Source organism: Heterodontus francisci, chromosome 7 (assembly GCF_036365525.1).
Source record: "Heterodontus francisci isolate sHetFra1 chromosome 7, sHetFra1.hap1, whole genome shotgun sequence".
In the NCBI taxonomy this organism is placed as follows: domain Eukaryota; kingdom Metazoa; phylum Chordata; class Chondrichthyes; order Heterodontiformes; family Heterodontidae; genus Heterodontus; species Heterodontus francisci.
In genome coordinates this window covers 33618941-33641251 of record NC_090377.1, presented here as the reverse complement: position 1 = coordinate 33641251, position 22311 = coordinate 33618941, and the positions used below count along the sequence as shown (strand labels likewise).

At 40.8% G+C, this 22311-nt stretch overlaps 1 protein-coding gene across 3 annotated transcripts in view; it reads right to left on the bottom strand.

The window, feature by feature from the left end:
- The window catches only part of LOC137371920 (zinc finger E-box-binding homeobox 2-like), a 262572-nt gene that overhangs the window by 153042 nt on the left and 87219 nt on the right, over positions 1-22311 (bottom strand). The window contains exon 1 of one of the 3 annotated variants that reach the window (XM_068034976.1): positions 21987-22047. The exons of the other annotated variants lie outside the window; for them this stretch is intronic. The gene's annotated coding sequence lies outside the window, so the exon portion shown is untranslated. Of the gene's footprint in view, positions 1-21986; positions 22048-22311 lie in introns of those variants that run through there. 3 annotated transcript variants of the gene reach the window in all.

Here is a 22311-nt window from a genome sequence, read left to right as displayed (position 1 = left end):
GCACTACAGGAAATTGTGAATTAATTGAATGCAAGGAGTGTGGAATATGGATTAAGAATGAATGGGAAGAAAACCAATACAATGGTGATAAGCAGAGACCTAACCTCGGAAGTGAAAATTGAATGGACAAGTCCTGGAACAAGTGAAAAGGTTCACATACTTTGGGCAGATTATCACAGATGATAGGAGATGTGATTGTGAGATCCGAAGGAGAATTGAGATAGCCAAGACCAGCTTTGTCAAAATGAGGACTTGTTAACATCAAAGAAACTGAACCTGGATCTTAAGAAAAGAATGCTGAGATCCTATATTTTGTCATTTATGTTATATGCCTCAGAAACATGGATATCAAACAAAGAGACTAATGATAAGGTGAATGCATCTGAGATGTGGGCATATTGGAGGATGTTCCGCATATCCCACACAGACAGACAGACTAATGAGGAAGTGCTGGAAATGGCTGGAGGAAAGATGAAATTAGTGCATAACATCAATGAGAGAAAGATACAATATTTTGGTTACATCATTATAGCAGAAGGTAGACAGAGACAACGATTGAAAGGAACGATCGATGGAAAACATAGGAGAGGGAAGCAGAAGAAAATGGATGATGGATAAAATGGACTGGATGTAGTTGACCTATGCGGAATGTGTAAAGGCAGCACAAAACAGACAGAAGCAGAGATCCATGGGAGTCAACCTTCTGGGAAGAAGATGACATCAACAAAAGATGGGTGAAGCTGCCACTTATTTCAGTTTTGGATCTACGCCAGTGATGAGCACTGATTGAAATAAAAACAGTGACCAGTAAAATCAACTTAGGCCAATCTGAATTTTGGTTCAAGTGGTCTATCCCTTTAAGAATCCTGTATTTCTGGTGATTTTTTTTTATTTATATATACAGCAGATTATTGTAAACAGTGTAATACAATCTGTTAGGCATGTCACTATATTTGAAACAAATTCACCAAAACAATCTGTGAGAATACGTTGAAAATGAATGTTCTTCAGATCCACAGCTGGAGATGATAATGTAAGAGAGTTCTTTTTACAAAAGAAATTAATGTAAATTTGACTCAGTATCTCAAAAATAAATTATTGCTGACACTGTAAGTGAAGTATGTTAGTAGATTCACATTTTCTGAATGTTAGGGATCCCAGTTGAGATCACAAAAACAAACAGAATGCTTATCCCTACTGAAAGCACTAGTGTTGCATTTAAAAGCTGTTCTTGGGCTGATCTGGGTCAACGTAAGATTGGAACCAGTTCATTCAGACAGGAAGGGGGTCATAAGACAGGCAGAGGTTTGCAAAATAGAGGTGAGGAACAGTAGCATTTGGGAAGTTCTTTGTTGATCTCACTCCATGTCAGTCAGTTGTTGAGGTAAACCTACAGCAAGTTAATTAGTCCCAGCTTCTTAGCAACAATTTTCCACTCCCTCAAACCTCCCAAGATGATGTGCGTAGCTATAATTTATGTGAAATTAGATATTTCAATGAATATTTGCTCGAATACAGGAATGGTTAATTCAAGTGACAAATATTTTATGACCTTGCCTCTTTTAGACCTCTGATCTAAATACATTAATAAAAAGCATAAGAAAGTGCTTGCTATTGTTATTTTGTAAAGACAAATAATTAAAGCCCATGATAATACTATTGCTAAAATGCACCACATTGATAGAATCTATAAAAATACATTCCCTCCCAGCCTTCGCCATTACAAGTTTATCCCTTTCCCTCCTTTTCCTGAAGGAGGTCACTCATGCTGGATGCAGCTCTGTGAGTGCCAGCAGCACTTTGGCACCATACCTAAAAGGCCATATATGAGTCTGGACCGTGAGTCTATTCAATTGTGGTGAACATCATAGCCAACGCTGATGGTGTCCTCACTAGACAGCTTCAGCAAAGGGCACTAGAGAGCAATTAGGATAAGGAAACTTGACTAATGCTTTCCTCTCTCTCAGCCAGGGATACTGAGAAGGCACGTGGCCTCCCACAATGACCCTAGCTAAAGGTCTGCTTATTTATCACAGTCCAGGGATCAAACCTGGACTTTTCCTGGTCTGTATGACTTATGTCTTTCTGGCTGCATTCAGGACAACCCAGTATTGCAAAGGGGGCCTCAAACAAGCATTAGGCACCTTATTAGCTTACACAAAGGGTCTGTTTCAGGCACAGGTCCTGGACACCTCTTTTTGCCTGTGGTAAATTGGTGGGTGGTGCACTTCCTGCTTGTCATGAGCATATGCTTTCTTTCTGCTAAATTGGATGCTTTGGTGGCTGTTTATTGCCTGAAAAACATGCACAATACATTGAATTTCTAGCCTGCAGTCTTTGATGATCCACAAATTCCTCCAGTTAAATATTGGGAAGTCCAAAGCCATTGTATTTGGCACTCACCACAAACACCATACTCTTGCCACTAATTCCAAACTCTGGTCACTGTCTCAGCTTAAAGAATGCTGTTTGCAACCTCGATGTCCTATTGGACTCCCAGTTAAGTGACCAACCCCATATCCTTTCCATCACAAAGACTACTTACTTACATTTCCTTAAGATCATCCGCTACTGCCCCAGCCTCTGCCCATCTGCTGCTGAAACTCATACCTCAGTTTTCATCACTTCCATATTCCATTATTCCAATCTTTTCCTGGTTTCCTCTCATACCCTCCATAAATTTTAGGTCATCCAAATCTCTGCTGTCCATATCCTATGCTGCACCAAGTCCCGCTTATCCTGCACTCCTATTCATGCTGATCGACATTAGCTCCTGGTCCCCTCATGCCTCAGATTTAAAATTCTCATCCTTGTGTTCAAATTTCTTCATGGCCTCCTAGTTCCATGCCTCTGTAACCTTCACTAGGTCTACGGCACCCAGAATGCTCTGTTGCTCTGATCCTTACCTCTTGTGCATGCCTCCCTCCTTTCTACACATTGGCAGTGACTCTGCCTTCAACTTTCTCAGCCCTACACAGTCCTTAAGACTCTTCACCTTCCCACTTCCATCTCCTCATTTAAAATCCTCCTTAAAACTCATTTCTTTGATCAAGCTCAAGCTTTAGGTCACCCCATCTAATATCTCCTTTTGTGGCTTGGCCCCCATTTTTGTCCAATTACTTCTGTAAAGCAGCTGGGACATTTCTCTATTTTAATGATGCGAAATAAATGTGAATTGTTGTTCACTTTAATACATTTAATGGTATATTTGAAGTAGGTTAACATTTTTGTTAAAATAAGATAAAGAAATTCCACATAAACATTTTAAGGATTCATATACTAATATTCACACTGCATAAATTTAAGTGTCATGTGTTGTATTTATTGACTGAGCTGTGGAGGAGGAAAGGGAGCAGAAATGGACTTTTCATGACTTTGTTCTGGGATTATGGATTTTATTTGCATAGGGACATGTTTATATAAAAGCACCAGAACATCAATGTATCTGAAGATCAAAAAGATCAGGGTTTGGTAATCTGACCAACATAATTGCTGGTAGAGACATTCGTCTAGCTTGACGATGTAAGTGAACCCAGATCAAAATGTATTGCTCTGTTTCAGCAGCATACCTGAGCTTTGCTAAATGTAACTCAGGATGATCTCAAATTATGCGGCATCTTGTAGTTTGACTATAGTTCACAACAATCTTCACAACACCTTCCCCTGAAGTCAAAAAGTGACAAGAGCGTTTTATCTGATAATGCAGATAACCAATCCCATGGAGTGCGACAACATCAGACAAACTCTCAGCTCCAGTCCCTGTGGTGAGAGACCAGAGAATCTACAGGAGAAATACTTTGGAGCCACAAGGAAACAGGAATGGCTCCAAAATGGCTGCAGTTCTCTTTGAAGCCAAAGGTGGTCCTTGCATGGCACTAGTAAGAGTACTCTTCACTCCCTGCAGTTCCTATGATGTTATCTTACATGTCCTACTGTGTGCTACTTTATCATTTTTAACAGTTGTTGAGGGAACCTTCTGCTATTTGGGAGAGTAGTCCTGAGATTCTGTCAAACACATTAGAAGCACATGGCATTAATCAGATAATTAGTGTGTGAGGAGCTAAGGAGCTATATTCTGAAACTTCAATAGATGTTATGACATATTCATAAATGCTCTTTTTTTTAAAGTGAACTTGCTCTTTCCATCTCATCAGTTCAATATTTTGAAAAATATCCCCATATTACATTAAAATAAAAGGGAGTAGCATCCAGGAGTTACTAAACAAGAGAATATATGGCCTATTACATTTACATGATTTAGCAGTATCTGTATATCAAAACATACCAATATCATCATTCCTGGCAGCACACTTTTTTATTTGACTATAAATGGCATGATAATTTGTAAAACTTTTGCCTCCTCACATTCTGTAGTATGGTGAGTAAATTGAAGATTTTCTCCTAATTTATTGCTTTTGCTCTGGTGGCATAACTTTGTCTTTCCAACTTTTCAAAACTTAGAAGGTGAAGAAAATAGGAACAACTGGTTTGGTGATTATTAAGTACAAAGTTGGCAGTTTTGTAAATTAATCTAGAGGGAGTAACTATCACCCAATAGGCAAACTGACCTGGACACAAAAAATGTATTGGATAAACAGAGTCCATTGAGTTGTTATTCTTTGTATTAGAGCACATCTTGGGCACAACTTCAAAACCCAGAATTAATGCAATATTATTTCCTTCTCAACTGCCATTTTTGACCCTTCCCTGCCCCAAATTTACCCCTGCTTAAATCATTAATCCCTGGCTTCTAACAAAATTCTCCCTTAATTCAGCCCTTTCACTATTCTGTGGCTAAAATTTTAAAATATGTTTCACTTAACGTAATGAATTTCCATTGGAAGTGGTAAATATGAAAAGTAGGTCAGCAAGCAACTTTTACAGGCCCACTAGGAGTTAAGTTCTTGAAGCTGCATTTTTGTAGAATTTGCAATTGATTATTCAAATGATGAGATTTCAGTGAAAGTTACAAATCTAATTATAATATTACAACATTGGAGATTTATATTAGATGGAAAACTAACTAATGTATCTCTAGTTTGTGAAATTTAAATATTGCTCTCATAAAAAGATTACTGTATTGTCAGAAATTCAGAAAGCTCATATATTCAATTTATTTGTGAGGGAAAAAAACATTGCTTGCTCGAATTCCTTTACATATGAAAAGCTGTGCTTAAAAGAAAAAGTCAGCATTCACTGCTTGACAGTAACTCACATTCAGTGTTTTTGTTTAAAGGCCATGTGTTATCCTATGTTTCTGTTATACAACTCAAAGAGTGTGCATCTGTACATCAAAATACATTTGTGTTAATATTTCAATGAATTTTCTAGATTCAAAATCTGAATTCAAACTTTGAATACATAAGTAGAGAAACAGCTGACTTTGTACCAACAAGGACTCAGATATGTACCACCACAAATTGTGCTCTGATTGTCAATGGACTGTGAATAATTCCTATGTCTACTACTTTTATATCACCAGAGAAATCTGTCCATCATTTGTCTGCTCCGAGTTGAATCATATCCACTAATATCTGGAATGGCGTGTTATTATTAGGTTACCAGGTGGTAGACTCATGCCACCACTAGACTATCAGTGATTGTACCAGGAGTGGGATGATGCCATTACTAAGCTAAAGGACTGCTAACCCAGCACTCTTCATCTGTTTAAGGGCAATCAAGACTCTTAATGATTGAAATAAAACTGACAATGTATTGAAGCAAAGTACAAAAAAAGGTCCTACTAAATTGCAGCTTGTTAAATGTTGGGAACATTACTGATTTGATGCTGCTGGTCACTAGGCCACAGTCAGTGTGAGTAGCACGTACATGCCAAAGGTCATACTTACCTAATAAAGTGCTTTGAAAGAGAATTTTATCAGTCATTTCCTTTAAAACATTTCAATTTAAGCTCCCTTCTGGCCCAGCAGGTACAGAAATTGTGTGATGTGACATTGAGGCATGCAGATCAGAGTGGCTCCAGGTTTAATCCCCGTTCTTTGCTGAGTTGACAGATCTCACTTGCTATAGGGCAGCAATGTGGATCTCAATCTCTGGATTAGAGAAGGAATGATCAGCAGGGTTCCTGTTCCTGATCACTATCATATGACCCTTGTTGGAATTTGTGTGCCAGGTGAGAATGGGATTAGGTTTAGATGTGTTCACTATCATAATTGAATGGTTTTCAAACACTTAATCTCCATTTGGAGAAAGTGTTGACCCTTTCTTGTGCTCATTACTTCCAACATTAATATATCACTAATGGTAACACAAACTGCATTAATTAACTTGGTAAATTGCCTTGGAAGATAGTTTGTCTTATCACTCTTGGCATATTAAGTGAGAATGAGGAACTGAAGGAAATTAGGATTAGTAAAAAAGTAGTATTGGAGAAATTAATGGGACTGAAAGTTACCAAAGCCCCAGGACCCGATGATCTTTACCCTCGGGTGTTGAAAGAGATGGCTACAGAGATAGTGGATGCATTGTTGATCATCTTTCAAAATTCTATAAATTCTGCAATGGTGTCTGCAGATTGGAAGGCTGCAAATGTAACTCCACTGTTTAAGAAAGGAGGGAGAGAGAAAACGGGGAACTTTGGACCTGTTAGCCTGATATCGGTAGTAGGGAAAATACTAGAATCTATTATAAAGGATGTGATTACTGGACACTTAGAAAATAATGGTCCGATTGGGCAGAGTCAACATGGATTTATGAAGGGAAAATCATGTTTGACAAACTTGTTAGAGTTTTTTGAGGATGTTACTAGCAGAGTGGATAAGGGGAACCAGTGGATGTGGTGTATTTGAACTTTCAGAAGGCTTTTGATAAAGTCCCACATAAGAGGTTACTAAGCAAAATTAAAGTACATGGGATTGGGGTTAACATACTAGCATGGACTGAGGATTGGGTAACAGGCAGAAAACAGACAGTAGGAATAAATGGGTCATTCTCAGGTTGGCTGGATGTGACCAGTGGGGTACCACAAGGATCAGTGCTTGGGTCCCAGCTGTTCACAAACTATATCAATGATTTGGATGTGGGGCTGATTGTAATATTTCCAAGCTTGGGGATGACACAAAACCTGGTGAGAATGTGAGTTGTGAGGAGGATGCAAAAAGGCTTCAAGGGGAATTGGACAGGCTGAGTGAGTTAGCAAGAACATGGCAGATGGAGTATAATGTAGATAAGTGTGAGGTTATCCACTTTGGTAGGAGGAACAGAGGTGCAGGATATTTCTTAAATGGTGAGAAATTGGAAAGTGTTGATGTCCAAAGGAACCTAGGTGTCCTTGTTCATAAGTCACTGAAAGCTAGCATGCAGGTGCAACAAGCAATTAGGAAGGCAAACGGTATGTTAGCCTTTATTGCAAGCAGATTTGATTATAGGAGTAAAGAAGTCTTGTTTCAATTGTATAGAGCATTGATGAGGCCACACCTGGAATATTGTGCGCAGTTCTGGTCCCCTTGCCTGAGCAAGGATATAATTGCCATAGAGGGAGTGCAGCAGAGGTTCACCAGACTGATTCCTGGAATGGTGGGATTGTCCTGTGAGGACAGTATGAGGAAACTGGGCCTGTATTCTCTGGAGTTTAGAAGAATGAGAGGTGATCTCATAGAAACTTACTAAATTCTTAAAGGGATAGATAGGGTAGATGCAGAAAGGCTGTTTCCCCTGACTCTAGGGTCTAGAACCAGGGGACACAATCTCAGAATAAAAGGCCTGAGATGAGGAGGAACTTCTTCAGAGGGTGGTGAATCTTTGGAATTCTCTGGCCCAGAGGGTGGTGAAAGTTCAGTCACTGAGTAAGTTCAGGACAGAGATCGATAGATTTCTAGTTGCTAATGACATCAAGGGATATGGGGGTATTGCAGGAATATGGCATTGAGGTAGACGATCAGCCATGATCTAGAATGACGGAGCAGGCTTTAAGGGCTGAATGGCCTACTTCTGCTCCTATGTTCCTAAACTGAAGCCAGAATTATTTTACTTCCTAAAGATTTGTCTCCAGCCAAACCTGTTCATTATTACACATAAGAATAAGAAAGCATCAAACGAAAAATGTAGTTTGGCTCAACAAGGGTATTCTCAAACTGTGTATCATTTGCCATATTGTACACTTTACCCGAACCCAGTCAATATCCTGAGAGAGGTGTCCTACCATAGCTATCCTGTAAGAAGACAAAACTGTGAACTTTTTCTCCAACCCTGAAAGTAATTAAGTAAAACTGATAGTACCAACTGTATTCCATGCTTAGCATATCTATTCTGACAAATTGGATGCCATTGGACTCGATAATGAAGTATATCTATGCATATTCTGCTACTCTTCAGTCCTCTTCTTAACTGACTATTTATTCAGCTCCATTTCAAAGGAACTAATTGACATAATATGGGATATCCAGTAATCTGTTCACTACTAATAGCAATATTGTGAACCGTTTTTCTGTATGTATTTATGATTTCTCTAACATACAGCAGAAATCCTCCCCCAATATTCCAAATGTGGTTTAGCACTGAGTCATAATGTGTTAAAATAATTTGTTTTGATGTAAAATCAAATGCCGTCTAGATAGGTCCAGTACTTCATTAGCTCAGTAGTTAACAGCTTCACATTGACAGTGTACTTTCAGTGAATAGTCAATAATCACACGGAAATACTTTACCTTTCTTCCCATTGATAATACATTGTTCATTTAAGTTACTTTCTGTAAAATTGGTTTGATTAAAACCAGTTTGGGTAGGCCAACCTCTCTCGAAAATTTTATGATGTTGCCCCTTTAAGAGGAGATACTTGTACACATCCCAGTGGGGTACTGTTGCCCAGACCCTCAATTAGATTGGCCATCTTAAAATATGACCAATTCACATTCATTTGATTTATTTAAAGCCTGTTTTGGTGACCCAATCCCTTCCAGAAATTTTAATAATATTACCCCTTTAAAGAGAAGGATTTACATATATCTTGGTACGAGTGAAGGCCCACTGTTTTGCCAAAAATAGGACCTATTCATTGTTTGCTAGACCACAGGCTCCACATGGAATTTGCATGTTGAATTACACTGATATGTAATTTTACTTGCCTTTTTTATTTTAGATCCTTTGGGGTAAAATCTGTCAGGCTATAATGCAAAATTGAAGTCGATATATATACACATAAAAAAATAATTGGGCAGTGTGTAAAAATGAGCTGCCACTCATTTTGCCCAACTGCCTAAGACCAATTTCTCCCTCTTTTTATGAAAGCTAGTTTGGGTGGCCCAAATGTTAATGGTGTTGCTCCCAATTGTTGTATCTTGATGGGGTTCAGCTTATTAAAATCCACAATCCATTGGACTTTCACATAAAAGGACCTTTCATGTTATCATTTGTTGAATCACAAGAACACAAGAAATGGGAGCAGGAGTAGACCATATGGCCAGTCAAACCTGCTCCACCATTCAATGGGATCATGGCTGATCTTAGGCTTCAACTCCACATTCCTGCCCACTCCCCATATCACCTGATTCGCTGAGAGACCAAAAATCTGTCTAACCCAGCCTTAAATTTATTTAACGATGGAGCATCCACAACCCTCTGGGATAGAGAATTCCAAAGATTCACAACCCTTTGAGTGAAAAAAATTCTCCTTTTTCAGTCTTAAATGATCGGCCCCTTATCCTGAGACTGTGCCCCGTGTTTTAGATTCCCTGACCAGTGGAAACAATCTCTCAGCATCCATCCTATCCAGCCCCTTCAGAATTTGTACATTTCAATGAGAATCATCGCTCATTCTTCAAAACTCCGGAGAAGATAGGCCCAATTTACTCAGCCTCTCATCAGAGGACAACCCCCCTCATCCCAGGGACCAATTTAGTGAACCTTTTCTGTACTGCCTCCAATGCAAGTACACGTAGGGTTGATTTCAGCCAATCCCACAATGTCTACTGGTCTACTTAAAGTATATTTCATTCTGTTTAAAACTTGTTTTGTTGGTCCACCCATCACTGAAATTTTAAGGGTGTCACTTCTGCCCCTTTTGGGGAGGCACTTGGTGCAGCTGGATTTATCCCAATTCCACAGTTTCCACTGCTCTTTCTCAAAATAGGACCTATTCATAGGATGCTGGATACTTTTGTGACTGGTGAACACCACACAGACGTTTTGGTTGACTATCCCCAATTTTATCCTTTTTTAATCCAGATTTTTTTCTATTTTAATTACTTTTTGTTTGACTTGGCTACTCCTCCCAGAAATGTCAATGGTGTCTCCTTAAGTGGAAGTACTTGTACCATGATGGTTGGACTGTTTTAATCTCATAGCTTCAGCAATCTACCTCAAAACATGACCCTTTCACCCTGTGCGCATTTTTCTGTTTCACTGTCCATTACCTTCTAGTACATTTTACCTCCAACCTGTGCTCAACAACAACAACAACAACAACTTGCATTTGTAGTATGCCTTTAATGTAGTAAAATAGCCCAAGGTGCTTCACAGAAGAGGTATCAGCCAAAACTTGACACTGAGGGCTGGATTTTGTTCTCCCCCCTGGCATCGAGTTCCGTGGCAGGGGAGCCGGGGGGCTCCTGAAGATGGCTCTGGATGAGGCCCACCACGGACCTCACTGTTGGGTGATGGGACCACAATTTAAATACTCAAATGAACAAAATTAATACATTTAAATAGATTTACTTGCGATCTTGAGGGCCCGCCGCAATCTTTGGCGCAGCGGCCGGCACTCCGCCTTCAGATCCCTGTCCAGGAAATGAGGCGCCACACTGGTGGGGAGGAAGGAGGAGGTAAGTTTATTTGTGCATGGCATGTGGAGATGGGGGTCAAATATATGTAATGGGTGTAGGGGATGGTGGGAAGGATTGAACCTTAAACTTTGTGCAGTTTTGGGGGGGTGGAAGGTCAGATGTAAAAGTGTTTTTTGGGGGGAAAGGGCAAATAGTTATTGCAATTGTTGTTGGGATGGGGGTGGGAAAGGGGCATTAGAAATATATTTATTTAATTTTGGGGGGTTGAAGTTTAAAAATTTAAATTGGGCAGCTGGGCTGGCTGCCCTTTAAAAATGGCACCAGCGCCTGTGCACAGGTAGCTGACGCCATTGCCAGGGACAGACAGCCCGCCCCCTCCTGGAGATTCGGGGTGGGGGTGGCGGGCTGCCCCAGCTACTTAAATGAGCCGCCATGCTTAAGATCATGGCGGATCTTTGGCGTGTAGGGCTCTTAAAATTCAGCCCCAAGTCTCTTCAGGAGATATTAGGACAGGTGATCGAAAGCTTGGTGAAAGAGGTAGGTTTTAAGGAGCATCTTAAAGAAGGAGAGAAAGGTAGAGAGGTGGAGCAGTTTTAGGAGTGCATTCCAGAGTTTAGGGGATTGGAAAATGAGGATGCAAGAAGCCAGAATTGGAGATGTAGAGTTCTCAGAGGGCTGTACGGCTGGAGGAGGTTACAGAGATAGTTTCACTATAGCTAAACAGGAGTTTAGGTGGAGATAAGGCTAAATACTGTTATAACTTTGATTTCCCGACTCACACTTGCAGCTAGCCAGACTCTATGTCAGTCATGGAGCATCACACATATACCCTCTATATGTCTCATGAATTCACGTTTGGAGTTAAGGAAGACATTCGGAGCATTATCAGCACAGTGATGTTTTGGATAGAAGCAGTCTAATTACTAAGCGGAGGTCAGTTGCTTTTGTAACAATTGGAGGAGTAGCCACCCCAGGCGACTCTTCAGCTTTCAGCAGCTGGTTACTGTGGCAGGGGTAAGAGGCCTAACAGCAGAGTTCCAGCTTAGCTTCTGTACTTGACAGCAACATGTGGATAATAAGAAAGAATGATACAAAATATAAATTAACTTAGTTGTCCCCGCTGCCAATCAAAAAATTGAATTTCTAACTGTGGCTCTCAGTGACTTTCTTATGGATATTCCAACAGCCGTTATAATTTAAAGAGTAAATAATATTTAGGGAGAACTCTGTATGACCTAACTATAAAATTGTTTTTTTTTACAACTAAGTAATTCAAAACTTGGCAATTTTTTCTCAATTCACTTTACTGTTGGGTCATTCTACAATGAACTCCCTCATCCTAAAAATAACTAGAACATTTTCACAGCAAATTGCTGTTTTAAAGAAATGATAATTTAGAAAAAAGTTGATTGTAACTGTATCCGTCAGTTGGCAAACTAAGGAAATGTTGTTTAGTATCTAATCTATATTATGTATGATAACTTTCTTATCTTTGCCTCTGCCTTGGCTTTCAATGTTACAGTGACTTGAATGGCAAATAGTTTACCTGTCACACAAATATTTCTGTAACTACTGACTAGTGGCATTAAACTTGCTATTGTGTCAGACATTCATTAGCCTAACTGGAAAAAGCAGTGAAGATCGTTCAGTACTTTGTTAAAATAAGCCTACAGCCAAATGCAGATGGCACACACAAAATAATTTATAGGTACTTGCATCTTACCAAATTTCAGCCCAGAGTGCAGTGTTTGCAGTATTTCTAACGTGCCTGTATTACTGAGCCTAAAACTATGCAACCCAATTTCATAGCTATTGAAGAGCTTTTGTATTTGTGTGAGAGAGAAAGTTGGCAGCAGATAGAAGGAGTTTGTGGGGATGGGGTGCGATTTCCCCAAATGCGTTTAAAGTTTTAGATCGGCTAAGGGGAATCCATTTTGTTGCTGGCAAGCGCTAAGAACACTACATTACATTGAGAAATGGAATTAAAAATGGCCTGGTATATACTGGTGCTGGAAGGTGGTGGGCATGCTGTAAATTGGAAGAAAGGAGCTTCAGACTGGCCTCACAAGTCAAAACTGTGATCAAGGGGAGGTCAATGAATTGAATTGGAAACCCTGAACTAAGCATCAGATTGGATTAGTTTGGACCACTCCGCATTTGGATGTGTTTATCCCCTAAACAAAATGGCAGTGAACATGTGCTGAGGAATAAAATTGTCTCTTTCCATATATGCAATGCTGTTTGGACATCCCAACCATATGTTTTCTGATGTCAGAAGATGGCAGACAGATGTTAGACATCTGTGCTTGGGCCAGAGTGTTATCATTTCAATTTTCTTAAATAACAATAAATAAGCTGATATTAAACCTGGTAGTTTAGTGAGCTGATCCTGACCATTCTTAGAACATAACTTTGTATTTCAGAGTGATGCAAAACAGAACTTTTTACCCCGAGTTGCTTCATTTCAAAAGTACATTCAGCAGTTACTATTTCATTCTCATGTCTTGAGTGATCAGTTACAGGGCTGGAGGGTGGAGTGAAAGTGTGTAGATTCAAATCCATGGCCTGCACACAGTGAGTTCCTGATCTCTTCCATGAGACAGGAGTGAAAAGAAAGTGAGAAAAGGTCGAGTGTTTCCTGATAAGGCGAGAGGGAAAATTGGAGGAAGAGTCATGATTTACCGTGGGCTGCTCATATGCATCTTCTAACAGTGCCAATGATGGAGGTCTGCAAGCAGGAAACCGATCCACTTTCTGGAATGGAAGTGGCAATGAGCACATGGACACTGAAGCAAGAGAAGGAAAGAAAATGACTTGAAAAAGAAACAAAAAGATGAATAAGTAAGCATCACTAGTGTGCAGGAGCTGATCAAACTCACCTCCACTGTATTATTATTGTATTTTGTCATTTGCTAGTACAAAACTTGAGTATTGCTGAAAATAGAGACATGTTGTCGAAACTTTTCGTCTTGCACTCATCAGGACAATCCGCAAGAATACCAATGTAAGGGAAAACAACTGGCTGAATTTTACTGGCCCCTCGATGACACGGATCGCGGTGTGGGGGCTGGTAAAATTCTGCGGGGAGAGGCCCGCCTCAACCCGCGACATCGAGAAGGGCTTGCTGCAAATTACCAGCGGTGGGCGGACCTCGGTGCGCGCCCCCCCCCACCACCTGGCGGCAGCAGCCCAATTACAATATCTTAAACGGTACTTACTTCTGCAGATTACGCAGCCCGCCGCCTCTCCAAGGACACCTCTGGACTTTTTGCTGAACAGGCGGCCATCATGTGCTGTCCTGTTTACGATTTGAAAAGCCTGCAGGTTCTCAGAGGCAGAAAGTTTCGCGGCAGAAGGTATGTTCCTTTTCAGGGGTCTCACTCCGCATTCTTAAAGGGAGGAGGGGGGGGGAGGAATTACAGGGGTCCCACTCTGCATACTGGAAGGGAGGAGGAAGGCTGTCTGTAATTACTGGAGAGAAAGATCTGCAGGTATGAAGGGAGGTACTGTGTACCTTCTCTCCATAAACAGTGAATGCTCTGCGTTTATTCATGTTTGTGAAGAAGCAGTGGCACTCTTGGCACCCTGTGTGTGGGGAGGGTGCCAGAAAGGGCAGGAGCATTAAGGTTTTATGGATGGTGGGGGCAATTGATTCAGCTGGTAGGATCTTGATGTGGTCATGCTGTGCCACTCAGTGTTGGCCAAGATGGGCAATGCCATGACTTGCCACATAGTTGATCCACGAAAGCAGCTGATGTACATGTCAACACCAATCCCTGTCCTGTTAGGAACCTTAGAATAAATGAAGGGTTCGACTTTATTTATCACATGGAAATTGGTATGGCTCATCCTACATCGTGTCAAAATGTCTCTCATTGCGCTGAACGCCCCGCCTCTCTCCATGTAATATCGGGGGGGGGGGGTGGGGGGGAGGCTTGGCGCCATGATGCTAATGAGCCCCTGCGTGTAATATCGCACGGGCTCTGTGGCGGCCGCTAAATGGGGGCACCCCGCTGAGTTTAAAGGGCACTGCCGCAAAGCGCGGCGCCAGATAAAATTCAGCCCAACAACTTTATACTGTGTGAGAAGTGGGTGCTGATTGGTTGACAAGTGAACTCTGGTAGAAGCGTTGTTGTGGGGAATGCACCAGTTTATGGTGACTGACATTTAACTGCCAAGCTTTGATTGAAATTTAAACCAAGCAGCTTGGCTCTGATTGGTCAAGGCATTGCCCTGAGGAACAAACCAGCGAATGGCTCTCACTTATTTTGTTTAGCTGAAACAGGCACAATGTTTGTACATGCTCTTTCTGTCTGCAAAGAACAGGGCCCTGTGTATTAATATATGTAGCAATATTATTGCAGTATTCTGCTGAATGGTTAATATAGCTTTCAATCTCAAGTGAAGGTAAACCATCAAAGGCCTCTATAGTTTTGGGTTGGAAATATAATCTTAAACATTTGATATAAATTGCTTGGATTCAAAAATATATTTGTTGGAATTTTATTTTTTCTTTTCTTATTTTTGTTGAGCAAGGAATTTTCTGACCACTTAACAGAAAAATCATTTGTGCTAGAATCTCCTGTTGATGAAGCTAAAAGGGCACTTGGTTTGTGCAACAATAGCACTACCAGCAATTTCAAAGATACAATCCACATTGACTTTTCACAGTGCTCGTGTTGCTTGCAGTTCCGGTGACCCAAGGCTAGAAAAAACAGTTTTGGCCATGCAAATGAAAGGACCCAATGTCAATGGATCTTGGAAATGTGGAAGAATTGCCCTTATATTGCAAATGGCATCTGCTCCCGTTATACATGGGTCCGCCTGGTTGCTGTCCTTCATAAAACCTTCACTTCAAATCTTAATATCTCACTGTTCCACTGTTTTGGAAAAAGTATCAGGCAAGAAAATTTAAATTCAGGGAATTTAGAATTCTCATGGTTGCAATCAAATCCCTCCATGGCATCGACCCTCTTTATCTTTGCAACCTCCTGAAGCTGCACAATCCTCTGAGAACTGCATTCCAACAATCTTGCCTCTTGTGCATTCCCGATTTCGTTCATGCTTTCTCTCTCTTTCTTTATGGTGCTCATAAAAACCTATCTCTTTGACCAAATGTTTGGTTATCTGCTCAAATATCTCCTTAAGTGGCTAGGTCTAAACGTATATTTGATAACACTCCTGTGAAGCACCTTGTAACATCTTTCTATATTAAAGGCACTATATAAATGCAAGTTGTTGTATTAGTAAGTACTTCAATGTACTGCCTTAAAACCTAACAAGAATTATTTCATTTGTCTTTTGAAATTACCAGAAAATGAACTTTTATTTTGTGATGAATATGCAACAAAAATCTTCCCAAAGAGTGGAGTGAAAGGGTTACAGTCTGGACAAGTAACAAACATATTAGAGGTCTTACAGTGTCAGAGGTTTCTGGCTGATATCTTCATCTAAACACGTTTATGAAGGCCCTGCTCTTGAGACCATTCAAACAATGTTTAGTGTAAAAAAAATCAGAGCAGTCTCAACCTGTTCACTGGTGGCTTTTATTTCACTAATCTACTAATCTGGCTGCCCACTCAGCAGCAACGTCATCACATACTGTGTTTTTGTAAACAAGAAACTCAGGCCTGTTGATATGCCAGGCCTTGAATAAACATTTACAAATATAATGGCATTTAGATCACTCCTACAACAAGATTGAAACATATATAATGGTGCTGTTGAAAAGGCAAAGTCTTTTAGTCTTGCTCATGGCTTTCCTTTATTAAAAAAATGTATTAAGTAAATATCACCAGACCAGTTGGTCCACTTAAAGGGGCACTGTCACCTTAAAAAAATTCTTGTCAAACGCTTTCGCAGATTTGTAAACAGATACATGCATAGTGATGCGATCTATGATGCAAGGAAGCCATTGGTTTGTGGGCCACATCTGCAATAACACAGACATTTTTTGGAGGTGAAAGAGGGAAATAAACTTATGGGGATTTGTTTGAATCAGTGGTGAGCCCTGTTTATTTAATTTTTAACATGAAGTCTGGAGAATTCCTTCATGATGATTGAAAGTTCAGTTTGCCCAGAATTATTCAAACACATAAACTTTTGAATATAAACCAAGAAAAAAAACACTAGAAAAGTTCACATGACAGCAAATACAGCACGGGGCAAAACTTACTGTCGTGGGCCAAGTTGCCAGATTTTCATCTGATTTAGGTTTTTTTCAGTTACGTTGCAGGATTTACTGACTTTGAAAGTGCCCCAAAAGATGACAAAATCTCTCTAAGTACAAGTCTACTGTGAACAAGCCTGCATTGGAACAAGACCTAAATCCTGCATCATTTGCCCTGCTGCAGTAATGGGTTCTGATCTACTGCCTACAACTGTTTTGATGTAAAGTAGCTGCAGTCTCTCACACAATAATCTAATTTATTTTATACTTTCACCCTTACATTTTCCTGCTATCGTCTCCCATCATCACAGTTTTTCTTGTCAACAGATTGGGCTGTAGGCAATATCCTTGCCTTCTGATAATTCCACTCTATAAACTGGCATCTAGGTGATGCAAGAAGGTGGATGATTTTCCCGCCTCTGTTCATCACCTACTCAGTGTGGCGGAGCGAGGTTAGGAACTCAACAATGCAGAATTATAATCAAAGGTTTGCATTCTCGCTTGTGTTCCACTACACCATGGCTCCAAATTCAAGGTCTTTTATTTTTGAAAATGGAATCATTTCACACTGCAGTGCGAACTTACACCAGTGAAAAACATGGAGTTATTACAGTCTCAATCAAAAGAATAACTGCTCTTTGACAATGGTTGGCTCTGAATGTCCCTTTAAGAAACTGGTGCTGTCCACATGCACATTTACCTGGTTGAGCCCAGCCTGGCCTAACATGGACTTTGTTCTGCATTTCAGTACTATTCAGCAGAAGGCTCTGTGCCAGCGAATGCTTTTATGCACTAGATGAGCATTAATTCAGTTGCACGATTGATTTGCTTCTGACAAAAAATGTTACAACCGTGCCGGTCTTAGTAGCTGGGTCAAACTGATGATGTCAGCAAAGCCAGGCTACTGGTGAACAAATGGCCAGAGGCTACACTGCAAACAGCACTGTCAGAAAAATATTTACTTGCTGTGACTTCACTTATCCGAGTACAGGCCAGTAAACATGCATGCCTGTGATGGGCATGATTTGACTGCTGGATAAATAGTTTTATAAATTTGAAATTTATTGCAAATGCAAAATGCAGCACATCTGAATTTCCCCTCACAGCTTGTCATGTCATGTACAGCAATAGAGAACGTTTATTCAATAAGGACAAGTTAATCAGAACCTACCTACATTCTATTTAAACCTTACGTTTGTATTTCCTTTAGACAGCCTGACAGAGGCTTAAATAAGAAATAGCAATTACTGATTTCGAATTTCCATTTCCTTTTACTGAAAGATAAATTTATACATTCACCTCTTGGTTTCTTATCATTTGGTTACATATGTTGTAAACAGGTTATCAGAATCCTCCTATAAATTAATGATTCCGTTTACAACCATGTTCTACTTAGTTTATGGCCTCATGGTTTTACAGAAATTGTTACACTTTACAAAAGTCTTTTAGATAAAGGTGGAGCAAATACATACTTGTAGGTTTATGTTTTTGGCGAGGTCTTCCACAATCTTCTGCTATGATTTCTGCAGGAACAGGTATCCAGACATACTCCTCCAATTCTCTAAGATTATCACTTTTGTCACAACACATCATTGAGTGTCAAGGACACAAGTTTCTTTTACTTAAAAGCCAAATTATGTTTTAGATCTATATGAAATGGTAACAGTGGTAGGTAAAGGTGGAAGATGATAAAACAAACAGATCCATAACATCTCCTGTAATTTTTTACTCCAGATCTTTCCACATCATACACACAAGGCTTTAGATGTGAGGGGGCAGGGGAGTCACTCTGTTAACTCTGCTGTCCAGCTATGTACCAGAGACCCATACTCTGACTGTCCTTAGTACAAAAACAAAATACTGCGGCTGCTGGAAATCTGAAATAAAAACAGAAACTGCTGGAAATACACAGCAGATCTGGCAGCATCAGTGGAGAGAGAAACAGTTAACGTTTCAGGTCTGTGACCTTTCATCAGAACTGGGAAAAATTAGAAATGTTATAGGTCTTAAGCAAGTGAAAGTGGGGAGGGTAGGAAGAAGAGCAAAAGACACGATCTGTGATAGGGTGGAGGGCAGGAGGAACAGCACCTCATCTTTCGACTGGGCACTTTACAGCCTTCTGAACTCAACATTGAGTTCAACAATTTTAGTTCATAACCTCTTCCCCCATTTTGTTTAGTGTTTCTTTACTGGTTTGGTTTCTGTCTATTTCCGTGGCTTTGTGTTTGGATAGCAGCTATCCTGCCATTCACACATCTTTTGCTTCTTTACTTGTCCCATTACCACTCCCTTTGGCTTTGCACCATGAAACCTTATGTCATTTCATCTCTCCTGCCCTCCACCCTATCACAGATCTTCTCTTTTGTTCTTCTTCCCACCCTCCCCCCTTTCATTTGCTCAAAACCTATTACATTTCTAACTTTTCCCAGTTCTGGTGAAAGGTCTCAGACCTGAAACGTTCATGCAGTTTCTCTCTCCACACATGCTGCCAATCCTGCTGAGTATTTCTAGCATTTTCTATATTTATCTTTGACTTTTCCTTCCTGCTTGTGGGGATGTGCCTCTGTTCTGTGTTTATTCTTCGATGTCGTAGAGAACTTTATGCATGAGGCTGAAGCTTCCTGGCACAAAGCAATGGCGTGCCTCCTTTCCACCCCTGCTACTGTGCACTAGAATTCTTAATTTTTTTTCCTCAAATTTACTCTTCCTCATTTCCCCTGAGGCTGTTGGCTGCTTGCTGGAGAAAATGTGCCTGGCAATACCTTGCACAAGTGGCCATTTGATGTATGCATGACACTTTATAGTGAGTGTCAATGTGCTATTCATTTGTGGTGAGATATCACAACTGAGCCCAATGCTGTCCTTGCCTAATCCCCACACACTATTACCTCAGGGGTAACTAGATGTAAAGATCAAGGGTGGGAATCCTGGCCAATTTTCCCCCAGGGCACTGAGACTAACTGCAGTGCTTCTACTGTTCCCCAGTAAGCCCCAGCTACTCAGTGGGTTAACAAGTTGAGCCATTGAGGGATCACTTCAGTAGATTTAAAAATAATGCACTTTGACGCAAAATTTTAGTCCATGCAAGGAATGTGAATTTAAACAAAAACCTCAGTTTTTGACGTGATTGTGATGGTTGTCACACTGGGGGAGATTTTCAAGTCAGGCCCAAAACAATCACAATGCCAGCAATACAACTGTGGTGCCTGCCCAAGGCCACAGTTGGGAGGCCCAAACTATTCTAAAGTTTACCAATGAGCTCAGGTGTCAAATGGATTCTCCACTACAGCTCACTGATTTAGTTTAATGGAAAACCCACGAGTTTCTGCATGGAGGTAGTTGTTGGGGAGAGGGAATGAATCCTAGGTGAGGTAGCGAGAATGAGCTGTCAGTGTGCCTGACGAATTTTGTGAGGTCCAGAGGAGCGTTCCTTCAGGCCTCACAATGTCCAAGTGGCCTCTGGTGACCTCTACCATCTAGAAGGACAAGGGCAACAGGCGCCACTTCCAAGTTACCCTCCAAGGCACATACCATTTCTTCATTGTCATTGGATCAAAATTCTGGAACTCTCTATCTAAAGGCACGTGGACTGCAGCGGTTCAAGATGATGGCTCACCATCAACTTCTCAAGGACAATTAGGAAAGGGCAATAAATGCTTGCCTTGTCAGTGAAGCCATCATCCCATGAATGAATAAATAAAAACATCAGTTTTGAGAAACACTTGTGGAGTTGGGTCACATCTGTCAGAAAGGATGCATGGACAGTTTCTGTTACTTTAGTGAAGAAGATGATCTTCGCACTAAGTCAGAAGAGGAGAACCGAGGTCCTAATTATAGAAACCTGAGCTAAGTGTAACTTAAAAAGTAATTAGTTCTTACTTAGTCCTCTTTGTACTGCATTTTTACATTGAATGTATGTGTGTAGCAGCTTGAAGGTCATAACAGTATAGACCAATTGAATCACATTGCACATTATGACCTATGTTCATTTACCAGCACGGATTCAAGCCCCTCCGGCCATAACTCAAGCACTGGCCAACAGATATTAATTATGTGCAGCCAGATTTTCATAGTTCACATACACACCACATATGCATGAATGAGTATGCATGTGCCTGTGCTTCTGTGGAGCTGCTCCGAGTTAGGGAAGAAAATGAAATGTAATCTCACCAGTTTGAGTGAGGCAATGTTATTCAATAAGCCTGTCTCACAGCCATCCTGTACATATAGAACTAGCACGAGAGTTCTTAACCAATGGAACAGACTGTTACTTAGCATGATGAATGTAAACTGCACTGAAGCACTCAGTAAAGATATGGGGCAGGATTTTTTTTCTCCATTTGGGGGCGAGCAGAAAAGCTGGCAGGCTTGAAAATTGTGGGCGGAAGCAGCGAGTAACCAATTAAGGGTATTAAATGGCCACTTAAGGCCTGTTGTCAGAGGTCGACTAGAGTTTTCTAGTTGGCCTGTGGAACCCCCGAGGCAGCGGGAATTCGGCCAGCTGCCTGGAGGCCTTCCCTGCCTCACTGACTACAGCTGCAGCCGCAGGCTGCCCTGTGGAGGGGATCTGACTCCACAATGGTGGTCAGGCTGCTAATTCAATTTTTAAATTTAAAAGTTTAAAAAGTTAGAGAGAGGGTTCCTCAAAATGGAAGGACCCTCGCTCTCTCTTTCCTGAATTACAGGCTTTTTCTTCTTCCAAGCTGGAGAGCCTCCTATTGGCCCTCCAGCTTTGAGAGCTTGCATGCCACCTGTAATTGGACGACGAGACCGTCCTCTGGTCACCAATTGGCCAATTCATGGAAAGTCACTGCTGGGTGACTTTCCCACATAGTGCAGAGTTGTGACCCCCATTTGACCCCGACATTGGGGTCCTGACCCAAAGGGCAAATCCTGCTCATGGACAGATTCTTGATTCTAGAGGGATACTGGCTTGCAGAGGCAACAGAGATATAAAACTGTTATGACCAGGCCCTGACTGTACACCTCAACAACAGGAAGAGGTAGATGAATTGAATGGCTTTTTCTTGTTCCTAGCCTGTCTTTTGTAACCCAACATAGTAATTTTGTCTACTCACAAGAGTGCTTGAATCACTTCCTGTATACACGAGATGAGTTGAGAGCAGCAAATAACTAAGCCTATCTGGAGGAAAACCTGTGACACAAGGGAAGGAAATTAATAATTGTGATATTTTTTTAAAAGGAAACAAATTGAAATTATTCAAATAAATAAAGTGAACATTGGTGAAGGGAAGAGGATGGTAGGCTCTTTTTGTTGAGCAGCTGTTTCTCAGAATGATGAGAAGGGAGAATTTGGGCTGGATTTTGACTTCGCAATGGGGGTCGTGACCACCGGCAATAGTGCCATCAAGAGCCTCGCATCGCCTCCTCTGCGGAAAGCCC